Raw genomic sequence first — 10,174 nt, forward strand, 5'->3', positions numbered from 1 at the left:
TACCTTTTTTATCATAACCATTTATCCCTCGTGTTTGTGTGCCTTCTGCCCTCACAATAGGCATATTTGGGGTAAACCCCCCTATTCTGTCCCCATTGGGGCAGAAGGACTGTTGCGCTTGGAGTGAGGGAGCCATAGGCCTATACCCGGGGTGGGGGGTATGCTCTCCCTGCCAAACTGTAAACAGTTCCCTGATGGTCTGGTGTGCTTTCTGGCCCCTTGGGTAGATTGGGGTAAACACATATCTGCCCCACAGGGAGTGCCAGAAAGATTCTTGTGCCTGGGAGTTTGAGGGGGGCACAGTCCAAAGCACAGGGGGCTTCTCCCTCCCAAACAGTAAATAAAAATATTCCCCAGTGGGCTTTCTGCTTTTCCCAAAGGGGCAGATTTGGCATAAACACCCCCAACCACCCCCAGGAGGTACAGAAAAGCTCTTGTGCCCAGGAACAGCCCAAACCCAGAGGGGCTGGCCCTTCACCAAAATAATGCAAAACATATTGCATTGCAAATGCTTCTTTAATCTTGATCTTGCCTCTGGATCCCATGGCGTTCTTCAGCACCAAGCCAGTTGCCTTTAGAAAAGAGCCTAAATGTTCCCCCTCCAGATGACAACATGGATGGACGCTGCATTTGCGTGTGATGGGAGTGGGGGGAGAGTATGCGAACGAGGAGTCAAGATATGGCCAGAGCTGGCCAACCAAAACAATCAATTGATGATGTCCGCTGGGAGGGAACCAAGCACAGAAAAGCTAGACAGATGCACAATATTAACCAAGCCAACCAGAGAAAAGGAATTGTAAAAATCAGGCCAACTAACCAACCAAAAGCGGTGGACGTGTCCAAAGTCCCCGATAGCCCATATACGGAATACAGCATGCCTCGCAGAACAGCGAATGCCCTGCCCAGGCTCGACCTAATACAAATATTACCTGCCGGACTAGTGGGCTTTCTCACAGGGCATGTTTCTCCCCATTCTACCTATGGGGGGGCGGGGTTTACAGAAACACTTAGTGCCCAGGGATGGAGGAGGAGCACCGGGCCAGGCCCTTACCCACAGGGCCACTCACACCTGCAAGAAAATTTCTCTGGTGGTCTAGTGAAATGGTGGTCTGGGACATCAGCATGAACAGTGCACTGCTCGTACCAGTAAACTAAAACAAATGCAACTTAGGGTACGAAGGAAACACTTTCCTCGCGTTCTGACATGGATTTTCATAAAGAAAATGCTTCTGATTGTAAGAGTTTTTCCAGTACGGTGGGAGACCCATTGGTGTCCGCAGTACTGTGAGGGTGGCACGTTGAAGTCATAGGGTCGTCCACCACACTCAAGTGGTTAATGGTAAAGAAATACAGCACTCTTACAGTGGGATGAATAAAAATTTGTTATCATCATTCTACTTATTCCATTGTCAGGGGTATGAAGCTTTACAAACATGCAGTTGTGAGCCACGTAAAATATTTATCTATATACCAATAGGAATTTGTGCCTTCGCCAGGGATATAAAAACAAATTGACATGGTTTTGAATTTTAGCAGGACCATCTTAGCTTTTAATCCTTTTGAGAGTGACAAAAAGGGTATCACTGCTGAACATTTACAATGCTGCAAATGAGCTATAGGAAGCACTATGAAGAACAGTAATCATAAGGAAGCCAGGGCAAATTTTTAAATAGGATGAAGAGAGGATAGAGAAATTTGCCAAATTACTCAATATAGTGTTATACAAAATGTTCCAACATTTTGCATTAGGCAATTTCATGTAACATTTTTTTAATGAGTAAACAACTTGCATAAAAAGTAATCGGCAGGAGACTAATTTGCATAGAAAATGTCTCTTGCTGGTATCCCTTGAGAGTTTAAAAGAAAAGTAAAATAAGAGACTGGATACCTGGGAAACCACATTTCATTTGTTTCATGTAATTTTGTCAAATTTCACAAGAAACATTTGCTGAATTTTCCACTTTGTTAATTATAAGAATCCTAATGATAAATTTGTAAAATAAATACAGTTTAGCTTTCAAGAAAAATTAAGATTAGGAAGCGAACTTTTCTACACCTAAAACAAAAATTTCAAAGGTACTGAAGTGCCTCAGATGAGTTGCTTTTCAATAGCAAAGCCATTTACACATATCTTAACTCTTCCTAATAATACTCAGGCCCTCATTAAGAGAGGCTAGGTTAACTGCGATATGTGCAGTAACTGCTGTCTCTGCGGAGTCTGATTTTGTCAAGTGTGATAAATATCACACCAGTTACCCAACCAATCGTAATGTGGGCCAAATGTGTTGTATGTGTTGGAGCAATGGTGGTCATTCTGAATTGCTTAAGGGTTGTGTGAATCGCTATTGCGTTTTATTGAAAAACACTCTAGCTCAGGCATTTCAAAATATTTGAGAGCTAGCTCATGTTTATATTTTTTCTTGAAGCAAATTTCAGTAACAGAGTTATGTAATGCACATTACAGAGGTGTCTTCTCTAAATACACATCCTTTTTAGGCCGAGCATTCAAGACCTCTTGTACATACTTTAGTGTACACTTTAGTATACATACTTCAGTGTATACTTTAGTATATACTTATATGTGTATGTTCTTTGTGGCCAGAGTATGCAGGATTGAAAGAGGGACCTGCTTTGCTTGCTGCCTGCAATAAATATGGAATGAAGCACTCTGTATGTGGCTTTTTCATCGGGGGCATTTTTTGCGTTGGATGTGTAGCGGCTGGCCCAGCCGCGAAAAAGCCCCGCTGCTCGAAAGGCAGACCTGCGGCGTTGGATTTCACCACGCCGAGAGGACAGAGAGTCCGTCATTGCGGTGGGTTCAAGGGCAACAAAGACAGTGTTTTCCCACCTCCAGACAACCCACTTGGGTAAGATTTATTTTAATTTGACATTTTCACGGCAGCACCCACTGAGGAAACACTAATGAGGAACTACAAGGACCATGATGCTCGTTTGCACATGCCCACTGGGGGCGGGACTTTGGTATTAATTAGCTCCTCATGGCAGCCGTGATCGTGTAGCAGCCAGTGATCAAGGGCACAGGGGTGCCTGAAACGCGTTTGGCCAGAGTATGCAGGATTGAAAGAGGGACCTGCTTTGCTTGCTGCCTGCAATAAATATGGAATGAAGCACTCTGTATGTGGCTTTTTCATCGGGGGCATTTTTTGCGTTGGATATACTTATATGTGTATGTATTTTGTGGGCTCTGGTGATTAGCCCTAGGACTTGTCTGCTTCCGCTTAGGGTCTTTTTTTCTGTTCAACTGCCTCTATTTAACTGTCTTGATAGAAAATGACCAGCAGAGGTCAGTAAAATACCAGAATTGCTTTCTGCTGAGGGACTTTTTCTTAAAAAAAAATTCTGGCAACTTCCTCTATTTAACTTTCTTGATAGAAAACGACCAACAGAGGTTAGTAAAATACCAGAATCACTTTAGCATTCTCTAAATTCCAGTCCATAGAAATTGTCTTCCACAAGCACCCATAGACGATAATATTTTTTCAAATCTTGTATTTTCAGTGATATGACTACTGAAGGACCTGCTTTTGTATTAAAAACAGAGCTTTAGACTATACCATTTCCCGGTGAAAGGCAATATTTCTCTCCATGTGTTCCCATACCTGGCATGTCACGCAGTTTGGTGTTTACTTTCCCTCCATGTTAAAGAACAGTAGATGTTTCAGCACCCAGGCTAATGTGCTGCATAGCTAAATACATATAAGGTCCCAAAGGCAAGACCTAATGTATTGGAAATGCTTGTTCATGTTTGAGTAGAAGAGGATATGTGTGCCTGAACTATTGGGGTTTCAATAATGACTGTGGCTTATTATATGGTTAGTTCACTTTGTACAAGCGTAGGTGTCTCCTGTAAATGTGGTGGTGTACCAAAATTGTGCAAATCCAGATGTCATTCTGTGAATGTGCATTCTTTGTTCTAAAGGTATATTATTTGGTGCAGTTGCATATTGACGGGTTCAAATGTTCTTTGTTGGTTAAAGTGTACATTGGTTGTAATGAATGTACATTAGTTTGTTCAATTGTAAAATCATTCAAATTAATGCACATTCGAGTCAGATTAGGTGTAACCTATAGTTTTCATTGTTTTATGGTTGCTTAGTGGGTTAGTCTTGTGTTCTCTCTGAGTCCCCCGAAAGGCTTCTTGGTGGACACGTAGCCCACCACTCTGATTTGTTGGGAGAGTGGGGTATTCTAGTGGGACTTAAATAGAAAAAGTAATGATGTCAGCCATTGGAACCAGTTGAGGTGACATATATATAGCTGCTCTTATGTGTGGATAGAAGTTGAATGAGTGATATCATCATCATTGTAGGTTGGTAGAGTGTGGGTTTATGGTGTGGCCAATGTGGAAGGTGTTTTGGCGTGGGGCATGAGGATCAGAAAAGTGCACTTATCCTGATGCAGCGATATCACAGTTGCAATTTAGCTTGGCATTGAGCCAAGGGGAGTGAGATATTCATTCATGTATGTTGAATCCTACCATCCGTGTGTGGGTCACTGACTCTCCACTGTGAGTGTGTTAGCGTCTTGCACTGCTTCATGGTATAGGTGTAATCTGTTAGGGAAAACCATTTCTTTACTGCCTTCCTGAATTTCTTGTGCTTTTGAAAGTTTATAGCCTTTGGCATGATTGTGTTTCATAATTTCGCTGTCTGCAGAAAAAAGGAAGTTCCATCCTTATGTGTTTTCTTGATAGGGCGATAGTCAGGGTGGAAGTGTGCGGGTATCTCCAAAGCGTCGTTTGGATTTCGCTGGTTCCAATGAAAAGCGCGTTTGCAAGAGGAATGGCTTAGTAGGAATGAGCAGGCGAAGGCTCGAATAGGTGAGCAACAGATGAGAAGTGGTTTCCAATTGGCAGCAGCAACCTATTAAAACCATCCCAAAAGGACACCAATAATAAAAATGCATTTTGAAACTTTACCACTGGTAGAAGATGCAACACAAATGCTGCCAACGTAACATGTTCATGTGTACTAAATGGGAACCAACCGTACAGAGCATGCATTGATAATGATTTTGTGGCATGCTTTGCACATCCTTTATTATATATATGTTTTCAGCTATGTCTGTTCTTTCATTGCACATCCAAATAGTAGGTGATTCATGGATACATTTAAAGTGTTTTTCCTCAAAATAGCTGTGACTGTTTTTCAATTCGTTTATGTACATGTGAGCCAAGTAGATCATGTGCTCTTGTAAAGTTTGACGAAATCTGATGCGGTTTTAACAAATGTTACAGCAGTGCTACAAACCACTCTTCAAAACCACACCTTTGAACTCAAAGGATAAAGGGAGACGAAGGAAGAGGAATGACTATTTTGTGGAAGATAATGTGGGATGTGGAAGATGATTTTGAGATGCGCAATAGAGATTACATACTCCTAATCAGTTGCATTTTCCTCCCTAATGCTGTGTCAGCATGTGGCACATGGAAGACAAAGAGTGAAAAAGAGACAGCGAAAGAGAAAGAGAGAACTTTTTTAGTTTACAATTATAGCAGCTATTGACTGTATTTTGCTTATTTTCATATCTCTAAGTACCTCTCTCATGCCCTCTCAAAGTGCTGATGGAGGGGACATTGAAAGGTCAGAGAAAGAGAGGATGGAATGGGGTAATGAGGACAGAGCCTCGTGGGTAGAGTGGATTTTTCCTGAGACGATGGTATCTCAGTGGGCAGAGCCACAGTGCTTTACGTAAAGCCGGAATTTAATCTGGACAAAAGGTAGGGAAAGAAGGAAAAATCAGAAAAGGTGGGGCCGGGGACGAAAAGGTCACATAAACTCACCCACAAACTTTAAAGCTGACCTCAGCCCCTCAGCATGTTGTCTTATACAGAGAGTACAAATGGTAAGCCAGTCAGGGGTAGCTTCCTACCCCTGGTAATTCCTAATTGATGCCCATGTTTGGTCTGAGGTCACCCTGGATAATCACACTTCTATGCAGCATTTCTGTCATTTATGCATGTTAATACAACACATCTTTCCTAAGATGGGTTGCTTTTCAAGATTTATGACTACTGAAAAACAAGAATATTTGGTGGGAGTAGGACCATTAACACCTTTACTTCTGGACCTCCAGCCTCCCCCAAAGCCCCTAAGTGATGAGCCCTTTTTTGGCTATTTGGTGTGGTCCACGCTAAGGGCTCCATACTTTTTTCCTACCTAAGCTAAATTTGCACCCTTTTTCCCCAACATCTTGGGGAGTCTAAAAGTGATCTAGATCAGAGTGTCTGTTTCTTTTAATACTAAAAATGGCATCAGCAGGGGGCAGAGCTTGCCTGACTCCAAGATGGCAGCGAGCTAAGGGAGCTCCCCCGATAGCCACCGATATCCAACATAATCCTGGTGCATATTCCAACAACAGCTCCCCTATAATGGTTTATTGATGCACTGAAAGTTGCGGCAACCCACGGAATTCGACGATTCTGAGAACAAAGCGCACATTCAGCCGCGATCAATATAAGCTGGCAAAGCAGCATGTGTGGGCCCGGAGCCTATGCACCGACCGAGTGCAAGAAGCGCACGCTTGGAAGCATTTACGCAGCCGGAGAAGTGAGTGAATGATATGTGGCTGGGGGGGAGGTGCCGACGTGCAGTGACGGTGATTGCTCTGGGAGCCCGCGCTGGGAAGGGGATCACTCGATGTTCGGAAGCCCATTAGCCAGTGATAACGGCATAGAAGTACAAAGGCCGCAGGGGGGAAACGTGTGGCCTACACCAGTGGCCGGTGGGGCCGAGCATGCGTGGCAGCGTGGGGCCTTCCCTGGGCACCGGACTCGTATGAGGAGAGCCCCGGACGCCTGAAATCAAAAGGGCACAGTGTGAGCGCATCGGCACGCCGGGGCAGGTGAAGATTGCAGTTCCTGCCACATAAGCAAACACGAGTGTGAGCAGACTTGAGACACCCTCCCCGGTGTGAGGAAGGCGAGGGGCGAGCGCCGCGGTACAACCCAAACTAAGACGGTCCAGATAAGCGACTGAGGCCCAGCATAAATGTTTGATCTGTCGGGGTACTATTGGAGGCGTCATACTCTCCATCAAGGGTGCAACGAAGAACCCACAAGAAGCAACCTATGGTAGCGCTCTTACCGGGGCGAAGCACAGAATGGTCGTGGCTGTTGGAATCCTACAGGCTGTTTTGGGGCGGTCTTGCCTCCTCGTAGTGCTGCAGCCTATGCGGCTCCCTCGGCATACCCCCTTGCTGGCTTTTACCCTGGGGCGCACCTGAAGTGCAACGTGCACGCACTTACAATCTGCAGTGACCCATGTGTGTGAAACTGGTGCAACTTCATAGTAAATCTTGCCCAACTAGGGGGCTCCGCGCTGGTGCCCTCTCTGTGGCGCTGCTCCTCGGACCTGCTCAGAACCATATCACCCCGGAGTAAACCTCGCCACATACTCCAGTAGCGCACATAGGCGCCAAGTCTCAGGGATTGATCAGGGCACTGCAAGATGGGAACAACAGACAAGATCCAGTCGAAGCTGCAGTTCGACCTGCGCAACAACCTTAGATCGCAAGAGCCCACCCCATCGGATCCTGAAGCTACATCAGATGACCAGGAGGCGTCAGCTGATACAGATCTGAAACAGATCCTACACACTATGCAGCAAAGTCTATCAAAAATAGACAGCAAAATTGATGCGTTATCGTTCCGCAAGGACAGAATGTCTGAGTGCCTCGACAAACATGGCGACAGGTTAAATGTGGTGAAACAAAGAATATCGGATGTGGAGGACATTGTGAAAGTAGACACGGGGGCGCACAAATCGAGGGACAAAATTCTTCAAGTGCTCCAGTCCAAAGCAGAAGATCTTGAAGGGAGATCGAAGCAAAATAACATCAGAATTTTGGGAGTGGCAGAGTCGTAGAATATTGGGAACATGGAGCAGCATGTGGAGAAACTACTGATCGATCTCCTTGGAAGAGTTACTTTTTCAGACATATTTGTGGTGGAACGCGCCCACCGCACTTTGGCACCCCGTCGGGTCCCGGGGGCAGCTCCAAGACCCATAATAGCGAGGATGTTAAACTATAGGGACCGTGATGCCGCCCTGAGGAAGGCACGAGAATTAGGGATGCTATGACATGAGGTTGCAGACATATCCCTATTCCCGGACTTTACTCTACAGGTCCAAGAGGCAAGAAGACTTTTCAGACCCGCCAAAAATGACTCAGAGAAATGAACCTGGAGTACAGCATGCAATACCCAGCCAAGTTGAGAGTCAGAATGGATGGCAAGGTGCATTTCTTTACTGATCCTAAAGCAGTTAATCGCTTCCTGAAAGAAAAGGAACAAGCTTCAAGATGGCGGGGGTCACCAAGCAGTCCTCGTCCAGGAACAGACACTTCACAAGACACAGATGACGACCCAAGAGAGTGAGGGAGGCTGCAAACGGATTAGAACTCTGGCGTCCTCCATCTTGGTGGGACGGTGTGGCCCTCACAGGAAAGGGAACTCTAGTGCCACAGGAACTGTTGAACACTGCTCCAACACACCCATAATTAGTATACCCCTTATATGTTAGTTGGTTTGAAAGTATTGTAATGGACTTATGTGGGACGCTGCCCTGGGAAAAGGCATTGCAGATACCAGCTCTCCATAGTATGTTCTTAAATTTATCAGAGTAACCAGAGGAGAGGGGGTGGGGTACAGTTGCCCGGAAGCAGCCTCTGTGTGAACATTAGGGCACCGTAGCTGAGGCAAGCAAACAAATGAAATGAAATGAAATAAAATGAAAATTGGTTTTTATAAAGCACGTGTTTGCCTTGGCGTCTTAGCGCTTGCTGCCACTATGTCAGGACAGGAGAAACTTACGATATTTTGGGGATACAGGTAAATAGCCAAGTTTTAATCCCTTTCTAAACTGTAACAAGTCACTTTGCATTCTAAGATGCAAAGGCATAGTATTCCAAAACTAAGGGGTCAGGTGTCGAAAACTTCTGCCACCCCACTTCAGCGTCTTTACTTTTGGAACCACAAGCAGGTGGGCTGTCGCAGAACGCAGACTTCTCAGTGGGGTGTACCGTTTGCAGTATTGACCTAGCTGTGAAGGTCCCATCCTATGCAAACTCTTATGTAGCACACACATTGACTTAAATTGAATCCTCGCGGATATGGGTATGGAACTAAATTTAGGTAGATCCAGTAGCAGCCGGGCCGCCGCAATCTGCAGGGTCTGGAGTTTTTGGATCACACTTTTTTTTGCTCCAATATAGAGTGAGTTGCAATAATCAGTTCTTGACAGGATCAGTGCCGTTACAACCATTTTCCTCAAAGGCATAGGAATAAAAGGAAGAATTTTCCTAAGAATTTTCAGAGTATAGAAACAGGAGGAGGTTATACTATTTACCTGGTCCGTTAAGGAAAGATGGTCATCGATGAGGACTCCAAGGTTTTTTACCTTCTTTACCGGCTGGGGACATGGTCCTGCTATGTCGGGCCACCAGTTTAGGTTCCAGAGAGACGTGTCCCCTCCGAACATAACTACTTCTGTCTTTCCGGTATTCAATTTTAAACAATTATTTTGCATCCAGCAAATAATCTGACTCATGCAGAGCTTAAAATGGTCCGCCACAGTCTCTGGATTTGTGGCTAAAGAGATGATAATTTGTGTGTCATCTGCGTAACAAATGGCCTTGAAACCGAAGGAGCGAATAAGTTTAGCCAGAGGGGGAAGGTATATATTAAATAGGGTGGGTGAAAGTGCCGATCCCTGGGGCACCCCACATGGCATTACAATGTGAGAGGATGTATGCTCATCTAGAACCACAGCTTGTTTCCTATTATTCAAGTAGGAATGAAGAACATCTGTGGCTTTATCCTTTATCCCTATATCCGGTAAACGGTGAAGGAGTATATGATGATCCACCGTATCAAACGCGGCGGATAGATCAAGCATTACTAGTATAGCATTTCCACCCTGGTCTAGTTGTAATCGTAGACTTTCAGTGGCTGCAATTAGTGCAGATTCAGTGCTATGCTGTGGCCTTAAGCCATGTTGTGCTATATTTAATTTATTGCTAAGTTCTATAAAGGACCAGAGTTCCTCATTTAGCACCTTTTCGAGAACTTTAGACGGGAATTGTAAACTAGTCATGGGACGGTAGTTGGCCACTTCGAGGGGATCAAGAGTAGGTTTTTTAAAAATGGGTCTGA

Source organism: Triturus cristatus, chromosome 3_2 (genome assembly GCF_964204655.1).
Source record: "Triturus cristatus chromosome 3_2, aTriCri1.1, whole genome shotgun sequence".
In the NCBI taxonomy this organism is placed as follows: Eukaryota; Metazoa; Chordata; class Amphibia; order Caudata; family Salamandridae; genus Triturus; species Triturus cristatus.